Here is a 20,357-nt window from a genome sequence, read left to right on the forward strand (position 1 = left end):
ATACAATCTCAAATTATCACTCCACAGACAGTCACACAAACAGAATGATACAATCTGAAATTATCACTCTCTAACATTCGCACAAACAGAACGATACAATCTGAAATTGTTATGCTCCACAGACAGTCACAGAAACAGAACGATACAATCTCAAATTATCACTCTCCACAGAAAGTCACACAAACAGAACGACACAATCTGAAAATATCACTCTCTAACGACAGTCGCACAAACAGAACGATACAATCTCAAATTATCACTCTTTAATGACAGTCACACAAACAGAACATTACAGTCTGAAATTATCACTCTCCACAGACAGTCACACAAACAGAATGATACAATCTGAAATTATCACTCTCCACAGACAGTCACACAAAGAGCGATTCAATCTGAAATTATCACTCTCTAACGACAGTCGCACAAACAGAATGATACAATCTAAAATTATAACTCTCCAACGACAGTCGCACAAACAGAACGATACAGTCTGAAATTATCACTCTCCACAGACAGTCATACAAACAGAACGATACAATCTCAAATTATCACTCCACAGACAGTCACACAAACAGAATGATACAATCTGAAATTATCACTCTCTAACATTCGCACAAACAGAACGATACAATCTGAAATTGTTATGCTCCACAGACAGTCACAGAAACAGAACGATACAATCTCAAATTATCACTCTTTAATGACAGTCACACAAACAGAACAATACAGTCTGAAATTATCACTCTCCACAGGCAGTCACACAAACAGAATGATACAATCTGAAATTATCACTCTAACGACAGTCGAACAAACAGAATGATAAAACCTGAAATTATCACTCTCCACAGAAAGTCACACAAACAGAATGATAAAAACTGAAATTATCACTATCCACATACAGTCACACAAACAGAACGATACAATCTGAAATTATCACTCTCCACAGACAGTCACACAAACAGAATGATACAATCTGAAATTATCACTGTCTAACGACAGTCGCACAAACACAATGATACAATCTGAAATTATCACTCTCTAATGACAGTCACACAAACAGAACAATACAGTCTGAAATTATCACTCTCCACAGGCAGTCACACAAACAGAACGATACAATCTGAAATTATCACTCTCCACAGACAGTTACACAAAGAAAATGATACAATCTAAAAATATTATTCTACACAGACTATCACACAAACAGAATGATATAATCTGAAATTATCACTCTCCACAGACAGTCACAGAAACAGAACGATACAGTCTGAAATTATCACTCTCCAGAGACAGTCACACAAACAGAACGATACAATCTCAAATTATCACTCTTTAATGACAGTCACACAAACAGAACAATACAGTCTGAAATTATCACTCTCCACAGGCAGTCACACAAACAGAATGATACAATCTGAAATTATCACTCTCCACAGAAAGTCACACAAACAGAACGACACAATCTGAAAATATCACTCTCTAACGACAGTCGCACAAACAGAACGATACAATCTCAAATTATCACTCTTTAATGACAGTCACACAAACAGAACAATACAGTCTGAAATTATCACTCTCCACAGGCAGTCACACAAACAGAATGATACAATCTGAAATTATCACTAACGACAGTCGAACAAACAGAATGATAAAACCTGAAATTATCACTCTCCACAGAAAGTCACACAAACAGAATGATAAAAACTGAAATTATCACTATCCACATACAGTCACACAAACAGAACGATACAATCTGAAATTATCACTCTCCACAGACAGTCACACAAACAGAATGATACAATCTGAAATTATCACTGTCTAACGACAGTCGCACAAACAGAATGATACAATCTGAAATTATCACTCTCTAACGACAGTCGCACAAACAGAACGATACAATCAGAAATTATCTCTCCCCACAGACAGTCACACAAACAGAACGATACAACCTGAAATTATCACTCTTTAATGACAGTCACACAAACAGAACAATACAGTCTGAAATTATCACTCTCCACAGGCAGTCACACAAACAGAATGATACAATCTGAAATTATCACTCTCCACAGAAAGTCACACAAACAGAACGACACAATCTGAAAATATCACACTCTAACGACAGTCGCACAAACAGAACGATACAATCTCAAATTATCACTCTTTAATGACAGTCACACAAACAGAACAATACAGTCTGAAATTATCACTCTCCACAGGCAGTCACACAAACAAAATGATACAATCTGAAATTATCACTCTCTAACGACAGTCGAACAAACAGAATGATAAAACCTGAAATTATCACTCTCCACAGAAAGTCACACAAACAGAATGATAAAAACTGAAATTATCACTCTCCACATACAGTCACACAAACAGAACGATACAATCTGAAATTATCACTCTCCACAGACAGTCACACAAACAGAACGATACAATCTGAAATTATCACTCTCCACAGAAAGTCACACAAACAGAACGACACAATCTGAAAATATCACTCTCTAACGACAGTCGCACAAACAGAAAGATGCAATCTCAAATTATAACTCTCCAACGACAGTCGCACAAACAGAACGATACAGTCTGAAATTATCACTCTCTAACGACAGTCGCACAAACAGAACGATACAATCTGAAATTATCTCTCCCCACAGACAGTCACACAAACAGAGTGATTCAATCTGAAATTATCACTCTCTAACGACAGTCGCACAAGCAGAACGATACAATCTGAAATTATCACTCTCCACAGACAGTCACACAAACAGTGATTCAATTCTAAATTATCACTCTCTAACGACAGTCGCACAAACAGAACGATAGAATCACAAATTATCACTCTCCACAGACACACACAAACAGAACGATACAACCTGAAATTATCACTGTTTAATGACAGTCACACAAACAGAACGATACAATCTGAAATTATCACACTCCACAGGCAGTCACACAAACAGAATGATACAATCTGAAATTATGACTCTCCACAGACAGTCACACAAACAGAGCGATTCAATCTGAAATTATCACTCTCTAACGACAGTCGCACAAACAGAATGATACAATCTGAAATTATAACTCTCCAACGACAGTTGCACAAACAGAACGATACAGTCTGAAATTATCACTCTCCACAGACAGTCATACAAACAGAACGATACAATCTCAAATTATCACTCTCCACAGACAGTCACACAAACAGAATGATACAATCTGAAATTATCACTCTCTAACATTCGCACAAACAGAACGATACAATCTGAAATTGTTATGCTCCACAGACAGTCACAGAAACAGAACGATACAGTCTGAAATTATCACTCTCCACAGACAGTCATACAAACAGTACAATACAATCTGAAATTATCACTCTCCAGAGACAGTCACACTAACAGAAAGATACAATCTGAAATTATCACTCTTTAATGACAGTCACACAAACAGAACAATACAGTCTGAAATTATCACTCTCCGCAGGCAGTCACACAAACAGAATGATACAATCTGAAATTATCACTCTCCACAGAAAGTCACACAAACAGAACGACACAATCTGAAAATATCACTCTCTAACGACAGTCGCACAAACAGAACGATACAATCTCAAATTATCACTCTTTAATGACAGTCACACAAACAGAACAATACAGTCTGAAATTATCACTCTCCACAGGCAGTCACACAAACAGAATGATACAATCTGAAATTATCACTCTAACGACAGTCGAACAAACAGAATGATAAAACCTGAAATTATCACTCTCCACAGAAAGTCACACAAACAGAATGATAAAAACTGAAATTATCACTATCCACATACAGTCACACAAAAAGAACGATACAATCTGAAATTATCACTCTCCACAGACAGTCACACAAACAGAATGATACAATCTGAAATTATCACTGTCTAACGACAGTCGCACAAACACAATGATACAATCTGAAATTATCACTCTCTAATGACAGTCACACAAACAGAACAATACAGTCTGAAATTATCACTCTCCACAGGCAGTCACACAAACAGAACGATACAATCTGAAATTATCACTCTCCACAGACAGTTACACAAAGAAAATGATACAATCTGAAAATATTATTCTACACAGACTATCACACAAACAGAATGATATAATCTGAAATTATCACTCTCCACAGACAGTCACAGAAACAGAACGATACATTCTGAAATTATCACTCTCCAGAGACAGTCACACAAACAGAACGATACAATCTCAAATTATCACTCTTTAATGACAGTCACACAAACAGAACAATACAGTCTGAAATTATCACTCTCCACAGGCAGTCACACAAACAGAATGATACAATCTGAAATTATCACTCTCCACAGAAAGTCACACAAACAGAACGACACAATCTGAAAATATCACTCTCTAACGACAGTCGCACAAACAGAACGATACAATCTCAAATTATCACTCTTTAATGACAGTCACACAAACAGAACAATACAGTCTGAAATTATCACTCTCCACAGGCAGTCACACAAACAGAATGATACAATCTGAAATTATCACTCTAACGACAGTCGAACAAACAGAATGATAAAACCTGAAATTATCACTCTCCACAGAAAGTCACACAAACAGAATGATAAAAACTGAAATTATCACTATCCACATACAGTCACACAAACAGAACGATACAATCTGAAATTATCACTCTCCACAGACAGTCACACAAACAGAATGATACAATCTGAAATTATCACTGTCTAACGACCGTCGCACAAACAGAATGATACAATCTGAAATTATCACTCTCTAACGACAGTCGCACAAACAGAACGATACAATCAGAAATTATTTCTCCCCACAGACAGTCACACAAACAGAACGATACAACCTGAAATTATCACTCTTTAATGACAGTCACACAAACAGAACAATACAGTCTGAAATTATCACTCTCCACAGGCAGTCACACAAACAGAATGATACAATCTGAAATTATCACTCTCCACAGAAAGTCAACAAACAGAACGACACAATCTGAAAATATCACTCTCTAACGACAGTCGCACAAACAGAACGATACAATCTCAAATTATCACTCTTTAATGACAGTCCCACAAACAGAACAATACAGTCTGAAATTATCACTCTCCACAGGCAGTCACACAAACAGAATGATACAATCTGAAATTATCACTCTCCACACACAGTCACACAAACAGAGTGATTCAATCTGAAATTATCACTCTCTAACGACAGTCGCACAAGCAGAACGATACAATCTCAAATTATCACTCTCCACAGACAGTCACACAAACAGAGTGATTCAATTCTAAATTATCACTCTCTAACGACAGTCGCACAAACAGAACGATAGAATCACAAATTATCACTCCACAGACAGTCACACAAACAGAACGATACAACCTGAAATTATCACTGTTTAATGACAGTCACACAAACAGAACGATACAATCTGAAATTATCACACTCCACAGGCAGTCACACAAACAGAATGATACAATCTGAAATTATCACTCTCCACAGACAGTCACACAAACAGAGCGATTCAATCTGAAATTATCACTCTCTAACGACAGTCGCACAAACAGAATGATACAATCTGAAATTATAACTCTCCAACGACAGTCGCACAAACAGAACGATACAGTCTGAAATTATCACTCTCCACAGACAGTCATACAAACAGAACGATACAATCTCAAATTATCACTCCACAGACAGTCACACAAACAGAATGATACACTGAAATTATCACTCTCTAACATTCGCACAAACAGAACGATACAATCTGAAATTGTTATGCTCCACAGACAGTCACAGAAACAGAACGATACAATCTCAAATTATCACTCTCCACAGACAGTCACACAAACAGAGTGATTCAATTCTAAATTATCACTCTCTAACGACAGTCGCACAAACAGAACGATACAACCTGAAATTATCACTGTTTAATGACAGTCACACAAACAGAACGATACAATCTGAAATTATCACACTCCACAGGCAGTCGCACAAACAGAACGATACAATCTCAAATTATCACTCTTTAATGACAGTCACACAAACAGTACGATACAATCTCAAATTATCACTCTTTAATGACAGTCACACAAACAGAACGACACAATCTGAAAATATCACTCTCTAACGACAGTCGCACAAACAGAACGATACAATCTCAAATTATCACTTTAATGACAGTCACACAAACAGAACAATACAGTCTGAAATTATCACTCTCCACAGGCAGTCACACAAACAGAATGATACAATCTGAAATTATCACTCTCTAACGACAGTCGCACAAACAGAACGATACAATCAGAAATTATCTCTCCCCACAGACAGTCACACAAACAGAACGATACAACCTGAAATTATCACTCTTTAATGACAGTCACACAAACAGAACAATACAGTCTGAAATTATCACTCTCCACAGGCAGTCACACAAACAGAATGATACAATCTGAAATTATCACTCTCTAACGACAGTCGAACAAACAGAATGATAAAACCTGCAATTATCACTCTCCACAGAAAGTCACACAAACAGAATGATAAAAACTGTAATTATCACTCTCCACATACAGTCACACAAACAGAACGATACAATCTGAAATTATCACTCTCCACAGACAGTCACACAAACAGAACGATACAATCTGAAATTATCACTCTCCTCAGAAAGTCACACAAACAGAATGATAAAAACTGAAATTATCACTATCCACATACAGTCACACAAACAGAACGATACAATCTGAAATTATCACTCTCCACAGACAGTCACACAAACAGAATGATACAATCTGAAATTATCACTGTCTAACGACAGTCGCACAAACACAATGATACAATCTGAAATTATCACTCTCTAATGACAGTCACACAAACAGAACAATACAGTCTGAAATTATCACTCTCCACAGGCAGTCACACAAACAGAACGATACAATCTGAAATTATCACTCTCCACAGACAGTTACACAAAGAAAATGATACAATCTGAAAATATTATTCTACACAGACTATCACACAAACAGAATGATATAATCTGAAATTATCACTCTCCACAGACAGTCACAGAAACAGAACGATACAGTCTGAAATTATCACTCTCCAGAGACAGTCACACAAACAGAACGATACAATCTCAAATTATCACTCTTTAATGACAGTCACACAAACAGAACAATACAGTCTGAAATTATCACTCTCCACAGGCAGTCACACAAACAGAATGATACAATCTGAAATTATCACTCTCCACAGAAAGTCACACAAACAGAACGACACAATCTGAAAATATCACTCTCTAACGACAGTCGCACAAACAGAACGATACAATCTCAAATTATCACTCTTTAATGACAGTCACACAAACAGAACAATACAGTCTGAAATGATCACTCTCCACAGGCAGTCACACAAACAGAATGATACAATCTGAAATTATCACTCTAACAGTCGAACAAACAGAATGATAAAACCTGAAATTATCACTCTCCACAGAAAGTCAACAAACAGAACGACACAATCTGAAAATATCACTCTCTAACGACAGTCGCACAAACAGAACGATACAATCTCAAATTATCACTCTTTAATGACAGTCACACAAACAGAACAATACAGTCTGAAATTATCACTCTCCACAGGCAGTCACACAAACAGAATGATACAATCTGAAATTATCACTCTCCACACACAGTCACACAAACAGAGTGATTCAATCTGAAATTATCACTCTCTAACGACAGTCGCACAAGCAGAACGATACAATCTCAAATTATCACTCTCCACAGACAGTCACACAAACAGAGTGATTCAATTCTAAATTATCACTCTCTAACGACAGTCGCACAAACAGAACGATAGAATCACAAATTATCACTCCACAGACAGTCACACAAACAGAACGATACAACCTGAAATTATCACTGTTTAATGACAGTCACACAAACAGAACGATACAATCTGAAATTATCACACTCCACAGGCAGTCACACAAACAGAATGATACAATCTGAAATTATCACTCTCCACAGACAGTCACACAAACAGAGCGATTCAATCTGAAATTATCACTCTCTAACGACAGTCGCACAAACAGAATGATACAATCTGAAATTATAACTCTCCAACGACAGTCGCACAAACAGAACGATACAGTCTGAAATTATCACTCTCCACAGACAGTCATACAAACAGAACGATACAATCTCAAATTATCACTCCACAGACAGTCACACAAACAGAATGATACACTGAAATTATCACTCTCTAACATTCGCACAAACAGAACGATACAATCTGAAATTGTTATGCTCCACAGACAGTCACAGAAACAGAACGATACAATCTCAAATTATCACTCTCCACAGACAGTCACACAAACAGAGTGATTCAATTCTAAATTATCACTCTCTAACGACAGTCGCACAAACAGAACGATACAACCTGAAATTATCACTGTTTAATGACAGTCACACAAACAGAACGATACAATCTGAAATTATCACACTCCACAGACAGTCACACAAACAGAATGATAAAAACTGAAATTATCACTATCCACATACAGTCACACAAACAGAACGATACAATCTGAAATTATCACTCTCCACAGACAGTCACACAAACAGAATGATACAATCTGAAATTATCACTGTCTAACGACAGTCGCACAAACAGAATGATACAATCTGAAATTATCACTCTCTAACGACAGTCGCACAAACAGAACGATACAATCAGAAATTATCTCTCCCCACAGACAGTCACACAAACAGAACGATACAACCTGAAATTATCACTCTTTAATGACAGTCACACAAACAGAACAATACAGTCTGAAATTATCACTCTACACAGGCAGTCACACAAACAGAATGATACAATCTGAAATTATCACTCTCCACAGAAAGTCACACAAACAGAACGACACAATCTGAAAATATCACTCTCTAACGACAGTCGCACAAACAGAACGATACAATCTCAAATTATCACTCTTTAATGACAGTCACACAAACAGAACAATACAGTCTGAAATTATCACTCTCCACAGGCAGTCACACAAACAGAATGATACAATCTGAAATTATCACTCTCCACACACAGTCACACAAACAGAGTGATTCAATCTGAAATTATCACTCTCTAACGACAGTCGCACAAGCAGAACGATACAATCTCAAATTATCACTCTCCACAGACAGTCACACAAACAGAGTGATTCAATTCTAAATTATCACTCTCTAACGACAGTCGCACAAACAGAACGATAGAATCACAAATTATCACTCTCCACAGACAGTCACACAAACAGAACGATACAACCTGAAATTATCAATGTTTAATGACAGTCACACAAACAGAACGATACAATCTGAAATTATCACACTCCACAGGCAGTCACACAAACAGAATGATACAATCTGAAATTATCACTCTCCACAGACAGTCACACAAACAGAATGATACAATCTGAAATTATCACTCTCTAACGACAGTCGAACAAACAGAATGATAAAACCTGAAATTATCACTCTCCACAGAAAGTCACACAAACAGAATGATAAAAACTGAAATTATCACTCTCCACATACAGTCACACAAACAGAACGATACAATCTGAAATTATCACTCTCCACAGACAGTCACACAAACAGAACGACACAATCTGAAAATATCACTCTCTAACGACAGTCGCACAAACAGAAAGATGCAATCTCAAATTATAACTCTCCAACGACAGTCGCACAAACAGAACGATACAGTCTGAAATTATCACTCTCTAACGACAGTCGCACAAACAGAACGATACAATCTGAAATTATCTCTCCCCACAGACAGTCACACAAACAGAGTGATTCAATCTGAAATTATCACTCTCTAACGACAGTCGCACAAGCAGAACGATACAATCTGAAATTATCACTCTCCACAGACATTCACACAAACAGTGATTCAATTCTAAATTATCACTCTCTAACGACAGTCGCACAAACAGAACGATAGAATCACAAATTATCACTCTCCACAGACACACACAAACAGAACGATACAACCTGAAATTATCACTGTTTAATGACAGTCACACAAACAGAACGATACAATCTGAAATTATCACACTCCACAGGCAGTCACACAAACAGAATGATACAATCTGAAATTATGACTCTCCACAGACAGTCACACAAACAGAGCGATTCAATCTGAAATTATCACTCTCTAACGACAGTCGCACAAACAGAATGATACAGTCTGAAATTATCACTCTCCACAGACAGTCATACAAACAGAACGATACAATCTCAAATTATCACTCTCCACAGTCAGTCACACAAACAGAATGATACAATCTGAAATTATCACTCTCTAACATTCGCACAAACAGAACGATACAATCTGAAATTGTTATGCTCCACAGACAGTCACAGAAACAGAACGATACAGTCTGAAATTATCACTCTCCACAGACAGTCATACAAACAGTACAATACAATCTGAAATTATCACTCTCCAGAGACAGTCACACTAACAGAAAGATACAATCTGAAATTATCACTCTCCACAGACAGTCACAGAAACAGAACGATACAGTCTGAAATTATCACTCTCCAGAGACAGTCACACAAACAGAACGATACAATCTCAAATTATCACTCTTTAATGACAGTCACACAAACAGAACAATACAGTCTGAAATTATCACTCTCCGCAGGCAGTCACACAAACAGAATGATACAATCTGAAATTATCACTCTCCACAGAAAGTCACACAAACAGAACGACACAATCTGAAAATATCACTCTCTAACGACAGTCGCACAAACAGAACGATACAATCTCAAATTATCACTCTTTAATGACAGTCACACAAACAGAACAATACAGTCTGAAATTATCACTCTCCACAGGCAGTCACACAAACAGAATGATACAATCTGAAATTATCACTCTAACGACAGTCGAACAAACAGAATGATAAAACCTGAAATTATCACTCTCCACAGAAAGTCACACAAACAGAATGATAAAAACTGAAATTATCACTATCCACATACAGTCACACAAACAGAACGATACAATCTGAAATTATCACACTCCACAGACAGTCACACAAACAGAATGATACAATCTGAAATTATCACTGTCTAACGACAGTCGCACAAACACAATGATACAATCTGAAATTATCACTCTCTAATGACAGTCACACAAACAGAACAATACAGTCTGAAATTATCACTCTCCACAGGCAGTCACACAAACAGAACGATACAATCTGAAATTATCACTCTCCACAGACAGTTACACAAAGAAAATGATACAATCTGAAAATATTATTCTACACAGACTATCACACAAACAGAATGATATAATCTGAAATTATCACTCTCCACAGACAGTCACAGAAACAGAACGATACAGTCTGAAATTATCACTCTCCAGAGACAGTCACACAAACAGAACGATACAATCTCAAATTATCACTCTTTAATGACAGTCACACAAACAGAACAATACAGTCTGAAATTATCACTCTCCACAGGCAGTCACACAAACAGAATGATACAATCTGAAATTATCACTCTCCACAGAAAGTCACACAAACAGAACGACACAATCTGAAAATATCACTCTCTAACGACAGTCGCACAAACAGAACGATACAATCTCAAATTATCACTCTTTAATGACAGTCACACAAACAGAACAATACAGTCTGAAATTATCACTCTCCACAGGCAGTCACACAAACAGAATGATACAATCTGAAATTATCACTCTAACGACAGTCGAACAAACAGAATGATAAAACCTGAAATTATCACTCTCCACAGAAAGTCACACAAACAGAATGATAAAAACTGAAATTATCACTATCCACATACAGTCACACAAACAGAACGATACAATCTGAAATTATCACTCTCCACAGACAGTCACACAAACAGAATGATACAATCTGAAATTATCACTCTCTAACGACAGTCGCACAAACAGAACGATACAATCAGAAATTATCTCTCCCCACAGACAGTCACACAAACAGAACGATACAACCTGAAATTATCACTCTTTAATGACAGTCACACAAACAGAACAATACAGTCTGAAATTATCACTCTCCACAGGCAGTCACACAAACAGAATGATACAATCTGAAATTATCACTCTCCACAGAAAGTCAACAAACAGAACGACACAATCTGAAAATATCACTCTCTAACGACAGTCGCACAAACAGAACGATACAATCTCAAATTATCACTCTTTAATGACAGTCACACAAACAGAACAATACAGTCTGAAATTATCACTCTCCACAGGCAGTCACACAAACAGAATGATACAATCTGAAATTATCACTCTCCACACACAGTCACACAAACAGAGTGATTCAATCTGAAATTATCATTCTCTAACGACAGTCGCACAAGCAGAACGATACAATCTCAAATTATCACTCTCCACAGACAGTCACACAAACAGAGTGATTCAATTCTAAATTATCACTCTCTAACGACAGTCGCACAAACAGAACGATAGAATCACAAATTATCACTCCACAGACAGTCACACAAACAGAACGATACAACCTGAAATTATCACTGTTTAATGACAGTCACACAAACAGAACGATACAATCTGAAATTATCACACTCCACAGGCAGTCACACAAACAGAATGATACAATCTGAAATTATCACTCTCCACAGACAGTCACACAAACAGAGCGATTCAATCTGAAATTATCACTCTCTAACGACAGTCGCACAAACAGAATGATACAATCTGAAATTATAACTCTCCAACGACAGTCGCACAAACAGAACGATACAGTCTGAAATTATCACTCTCCACAGACAGTCATACAAACAGAACGATACAATCTCAAATTATCACTCCACAGACAGTCACACAAACAGAATGATACACTGAAATTATCACTCTCTAACATTCGCACAAACAGAACGATACAATCTGAAATTGTTATGCTCCACAGACAGTCACAGAAACAGAACGATACAATCTCAAATTATCACTCTCCACAGACAGTCACACAAACAGAGTGATTCAATTCTAAATTATCACTCTCTAACGACAGTCGCACAAACAGAACGATACAACCTGAAATTATCACTGTTTAATGACAGTCACACAAACAGAACGATACAATCTGAAATTATCACACTCCACAGGCAGTCGCACAAACAGAACGATACAATCTCAAATTATCACTCTTTAATGACAGTCACACAAACAGTACGATACAATCTCAAATTATCACTCTTTAATGACAGTCACACAAACAGAACGACACAATCTGAAAATATCACTCTCTAACGACAGTCGCACAAACAGAACGATACAATCTCAAATTATCACTTTAATGACAGTCACACAAACAGAACAATACAGTCTGAAATTATCACTCTCCACAGGCAGTCACACAAACAGAATGATACAATCTGAAATTATCACTCTCTAACGACAGTCGCACAAACAGAACGATACAATCAGAAATTATCTCTCCCCACAGACAGTCACACAAACAGAACGATACAACCTGAAATTATCACTCTTTAATGACAGTCACACAAACAGAACAATACAGTCTGAAATTATCACTCTCCACAGGCAGTCACACAAACAGAATGATACAATCTGAAATTATCACTCTCTAACGACAGTCGAACAAACAGAATGATAAAACCTGAAATTATCACTCTCCACAGAAAGTCACACAAACAGAATGATAAAAACTGAAATTATCACTCTCCACATACAGTCACACAAACAGAACGATACAATCTGAAATTATCACTCTCCACAGACAGTCACACAAACAGAACGATACAATCTGAAATTATCATTCTCCTCAGAAAGTCACACAAACAGAATGATAAAAACTGAAATTATCACTATCCACATACAGTCACACAAACAGAACGATACAATCTGAAATTATCACTCTCCACAGACAGTCACACAAACAGAATGATACAATCTGAAATTATCACTGTCTAACGACAGTCGCACAAACACAATGATACAATCTGAAATTATCACTCTCTAATGACAGTCACACAAACAGAACAATACAGTCTGAAATTATCACTCTCCACAGGCAGTCACACAAACAGAACGATACAATCTGAAATTATCACTCTCCACAGACAGTTACACAAAGAAAATGATACAATCTGAAAATATTATTCTACACAGACTATCACACAAACAGAATGATATAATCTGAAATTATCACTCTCCACAGACAGTCACAGAAACAGAACGATACAGTCTGAAATTATCACTCTCCAGAGACAGTCACACAAACAGAACGATACAATCTCAAATTATCACTCTTTAATGACAGTCACACAAACAGAACAATACAGTCTGAAATTATCACTCTCCACAGACAGTCACACAAACAGAATGATACAATCTGAAATTATCACTGTCTAACGACAGTCGCACAAACAGAATGATACAATCTGAAATTATCACTCTCTAACGACAGTCGCACAAACAGAACGATACAATCAGAAATTATCTCTCCCCACAGACAGTCACACAAACAGAACGATACAACCTGAAATTATCACTCTTTAATGACAGTCACACAAACAGAACAATACAGTCTGAAATTATCACTCTCCACAGGCAGTCACACAAACAGAATGATACAATCTGAAATTATCACTCTCCACAGAAAGTCACACAAACAGAACGACACAATCTGAAAATATCACTCTCTAACGACAGTCGCACAAACAGAACGATACAATCTCAAATTATCACTCTTTAATGACAGTCACACAAACAGAACAATACAGTCTGAAATTATCACTCTCCACAGGCAGTCACACAAACAGAATGATACAATCTGAAATTATCACTCTCCACACACAGTCACACAAACAGAGTGATTCAATCTGAAATTATCACTCTCTAACGACAGTCGCACAAGCAGAACGATACAATCTCAAATTATCACTCTCCACAGACAGTCACACAAACAGAGTGATTCAATTCTAAATTATCACTCTCTAACGACAGTCGCACAAACAGAACGATAGAATCACAAATTATCACTCCACAGACAGTCACACAAACAGAACGATACAACCTGAAATTATCACTGTTTAATGACAGTCACACAAACAGAACGATACAATCTGAAATTATCACACTCCACAGGCAGTCACACAAACAGAATGATACAATCTGAAATTATCACTCTCCACAGACAGTCACACAAACAGAGCGATTCAATCTGAAATTATCACTCTCTAACGACAGTCGCACAAACAGAATGATACAATCTGAAATTATAACTCTCCAACGACAGTCGCACAAACAGAACGATACAGTCTGAAATTATCACTCTTCACAGACAGTCATACAAACAGAACGATACAATCTCAAATTATCACTCCACAGACAGTCACACAAACAGAATGATACACTGAAATTATCACTCTCTAACATTCGCACAAACAGAACGATACAATCTGAAATTGTTATGCTCCACAGACAGTCACAGAAACAGAACGATACAATCTCAAATTATCACTCTCCACAGACAGTCACACAAACAGAGTGATTCAATTCTAAATTATCACTCTCTAACGACAGTCGCACAAACAGAACGATACAACCTGAAATTATCACTGTTTAATGACAGTCACACAAACAGAACGATACAATCTGAAATTATCACACTCCACAGGCAGTCGCACAAACAGAACGATACAATCTCAAATTATCACTCTTTAATGACAGTCACACAAACAGTACGATACAATCTCAAATTATCACTCTTTAATGACAGTCACACAAACAGAACGACACAATCTGAAAATATCACTCTCTAACGACAGTCGCACAAACAGAACGATACAATCTCAAATTATCACTTTAATGACAGTCACACAAACAGAACAATACAGTCTGAAATTATCACTCTCCACAGGCAGTCACACAAACAGAATGATACAATCTGAAATTATCACTCTCTAACGACAGTCGCACAAACAGAACGATACAATCAGAAATTATCTCTCCCCACAGACAGTCACACAAACAGAACGATACAACCTGAAATTATCACTCTTTAATGACAGTCACACAAACAGAACAATACAGTCTGAAATTATCACTCTCCACAGGCAGTCACACAAACAGAATGATACAATCTGAAATTATCACTCTCTAACGACAGTCGAACAAACAGAATGATAAAACCTGCAATTATCACTCTCCACAGAAAGTCACACAAACAGAATGATAAAAACTGTAATTATCACTCTCCACATACAGTCACACAAACAGAACGATACAATCTGAAATTATCACTCTCCACAGACAGTCACACAAACAGAACGATACAATCTGAAATTATCACTCTCCTCAGAAAGTCACACAAACAGAATGATAAAAACTGAAATTATCACTATCCACATACAGTCACACAAACAGAACGATACAATCTGAAATTATCACTCTCCACAGACAGTCACACAAACAGAATGATACAATCTGAAATTATCACTGTCTAACGACAGTCGCACAAACACAATGATACAATCTGAAATTATCACTCTCTAATGACAGTCACACAAACAGAACAATACAGTCTGAAATTATCACTCTCCACAGGCAGTCACACAAACAGAACGATACAATCTGAAATTATCACTCTCCACAGACAGTTACACAAAGAAAATGATACAATCTGAAAATATTATTCTACACAGACTATCACACAAACAGAATGATATAATCTGAAATTATCACTCTCCACAGACAGTCACAGAAACAGAACGATACAGTCTGAAATTATCACTCTCCAGAGACAGTCACACAAACAGAACGATACAATCTCAAATTATCACTCTTTAATGACAGTCACACAAACAGAACAATACAGTCTGAAATTATCACTCTCCACAGGCAGTCACACAAACAGAATGATACAATCTGAAATTATCACTCTCCACAGAAAGTCACACAAACAGAACGACACAATCTGAAAATATCACTCTCTAACGACAGTCGCACAAACAGAACGATACAATCTCAAATTATCACTCTTTAATGACAGTCACACAAACAGAACAATACAGTCTGAAATGATCACTCTCCACAGGCAGTCACACAAACAGAATGATACAATCTGAAATTATCACTCTAACAGTCGAACAAACAGAATGATAAAACCTGAAATTATCACTCTCCACAGAAAGTCACACAAACAGAATGATAAAAACTGAAATTATCACTATCCACATACAGTCACACAAACAGAACGATACAATCTGAAATTATCACTCTCCACAGACAGTCACACAAACAGAATGATACAATCTGAAATTATCACTGTCTAACGACAGTCGCACAAACAGAATGATACAATCTGAAATTATCACTCTCTAACGACAGTCGCACAAACAGAACGATACAATCAGAAATTATCTCTCCCCACAGACAGTCACACAAACAGAACGATACAACCTGAAATTATCACTCTTTAATGACAGTCACACAAACAGAACAATACAGTCTGAAATTATCACTCTACACAGGCAGTCACACAAACAGAATGATACAATCTGAAATTATCACTCTCCACAGAAAGTCACACAAACAGAACGACACAATCTGAAAATATCACTCTCTAACGACAGTCGCACAAACAGAACGATACAATCTCAAATTATCACTCTTTAATGACAGTCACACAAACAGAACAATACAGTCTGAACTTATCACTCTCCACAGGCAGTCACACAAACAGAATGATACAATCTGAAATTATCACTCTCCACACACAGTCACACAAACAGAGTGATTCAATCTGAAATTATCACTCTCTAACGACAGTCGCACAAGCAGAACGATACAATCTCAAATTATCACTCTCCACAGACAGTCACACAAACAGAGTGATTCAATTCTAAATTATCACTCTCTAACGACAGTCGCACAAACAGAACGATAGAATCACAAATTATCACTCTCCACAGACAGTCACACAAACAGAACGATACAACCTGAAATTATCAATGTTTAATGACAGTCACACAAACAGAACGATACAATCTGAAATTATCACACTCCACAGGCAGTCACACAAACAGAATGATACAATCTGAAATTATCACTCTCCACAGACAGTCACACAAACAGAATGATACAATCTGAAATTATCACTCTCTAACGACAGTCGAACAAACAGAATGATAAAACCTGAAATTATCACTCTCCACAGAAAGTCACACAAACAGAATGATAAAAACTGAAATTATCACTCTCCACATACAGTCACACAAACAGAACGATACAATCTGAAATTATCACTCTCCACAGACAGTCACACAAACAGAACGACACAATCTGAAAATATCACTCTCTAACGACAGTCGCACAAACAGAAAGATGCAATCTCAAATTATAACTCTCCAACGACAGTCGCACAAACAGAACGATACAGTCTGAAATTATCACTCTCTAACGACAGTCGCACAAACAGAACGATACAATCTGAAATTATCTCTCCCCACAGACAGTCACACAAACAGAGTGATTCAATCTGAAATTATCACTCTCTAACGACAGTCGCACAAGCAGAACGATACAATCTGAAATTATCACTCTCCACAGACAGTCACACAAACAGTGATTCAATTCTAAATTATCACTCTCTAACGACAGTCGCACAAACAGAACGATAGAATCACAAATTATCACTCTCCACAGACACACACAAACAGAACGATACAACCTGAAATTATCACTGTTTAATGACAGTCACACAAACAGAACGATACAATCTGAAATTATCACACTCCACAGGCAGTCACACAAACAGAATGATACAATCTGAAATTATGACTCTCCACAGACAGTCACACAAACAGAGCGATTCAATCTGAAATTATCACTCTCTAACGACAGTCGCACAAACAGAATGATACAGTCTGAAATTATCACTCTCCACAGACAGTCATACAAACAGAACGATACAATCTCAAATTATCACTCTCCACAGACAGTCACACAAACAGAATGATACAATCTGAAATTATCACTCTCTAACATTCGCACAAACAGAACGATACAATCTGAAATTGTTATGCTCCACAGACAGTCACAGAAACAGAACGATACAGTCTGAAATTATCACTCTCCACAGACAGTCATACAAACAGTACAATACAATCTGAAATTATCACTCTCCAGAGACAGTCACACTAACAGAAAGATACAATCTGAAATTATCACTCTCCACAGACAGTCACAGAAACAGAACGATACAGTCTGAAATTATCACTCTCCAGAGACAGTCACACAAACAGAACGATACAATCTCAAATTATCACTCTTTAATGACAGTCACACAAACAGAACAATACAGTCTGAAATTATCACTCTCCGCAGGCAGTCACACAAACAGAATGATACAATCTGAAATTATCACTCTCCACAGAAAGTCACACAAACAGAACGACACAATCTGAAAATATCACTCTCTAACGACAGTCGCACAAACAGAACGATACAATCTCAAATTATCACTCTTTAATGACAGTCACACAAACAGAACAATACAGTCTGAAATTATCACTCTCCACAGGCAGTCACACAAACAGAATGATACAATCTGAAATTATCACTCTAACGACAGTCGAACAAACAGAATGATAAAACCTGAAATTATCACTCTCCACAGAAAGTCACACAAACAGAATGATAAAAACTGAAATTATCACTATCCACATACAGTCACACAAACAGAACGATACAATCTGAAATTATCACACTCCACAGACAGTCACACAAACAGAATGATACAATCTGAAATTATCACTGTCTAACGACAGTCGCACAAACACAATGATACAATCTGAAATTATCACTCTCTAATGACAGTCACACAAACAGAACAATACAGTCTGAAATTATCACTCTCCACAGGCAGTCACACAAACAGAACGATACAATCTGAAATTATCACTCTCCACAGACAGTTACACAAAGAAAATGATACAATCTGAAAATATTATTCTACACAGACTATCACACAAACAGAATGATATAATCTGAAATTATCACTCTCCACAGACAGTCACAGAAACAGAACGATACAGTCTGAAATTATCACTCTCCAGAGACAGTCACACAAACAGAACGATACAATCTCAAATTATCACTCTTTAATGACAGTCACACAAACAGAACAATACAGTCTGAAATTATCACTCTCCACAGGCAGTCACACAAACAGAATGATACAATCTGAAATTATCACTCTCCACA

The sequence above is a fragment of the Hemitrygon akajei genome, chromosome 26 (assembly GCF_048418815.1).
Source record: "Hemitrygon akajei chromosome 26, sHemAka1.3, whole genome shotgun sequence".
Taxonomy (NCBI): domain Eukaryota; kingdom Metazoa; phylum Chordata; class Chondrichthyes; order Myliobatiformes; family Dasyatidae; genus Hemitrygon; species Hemitrygon akajei.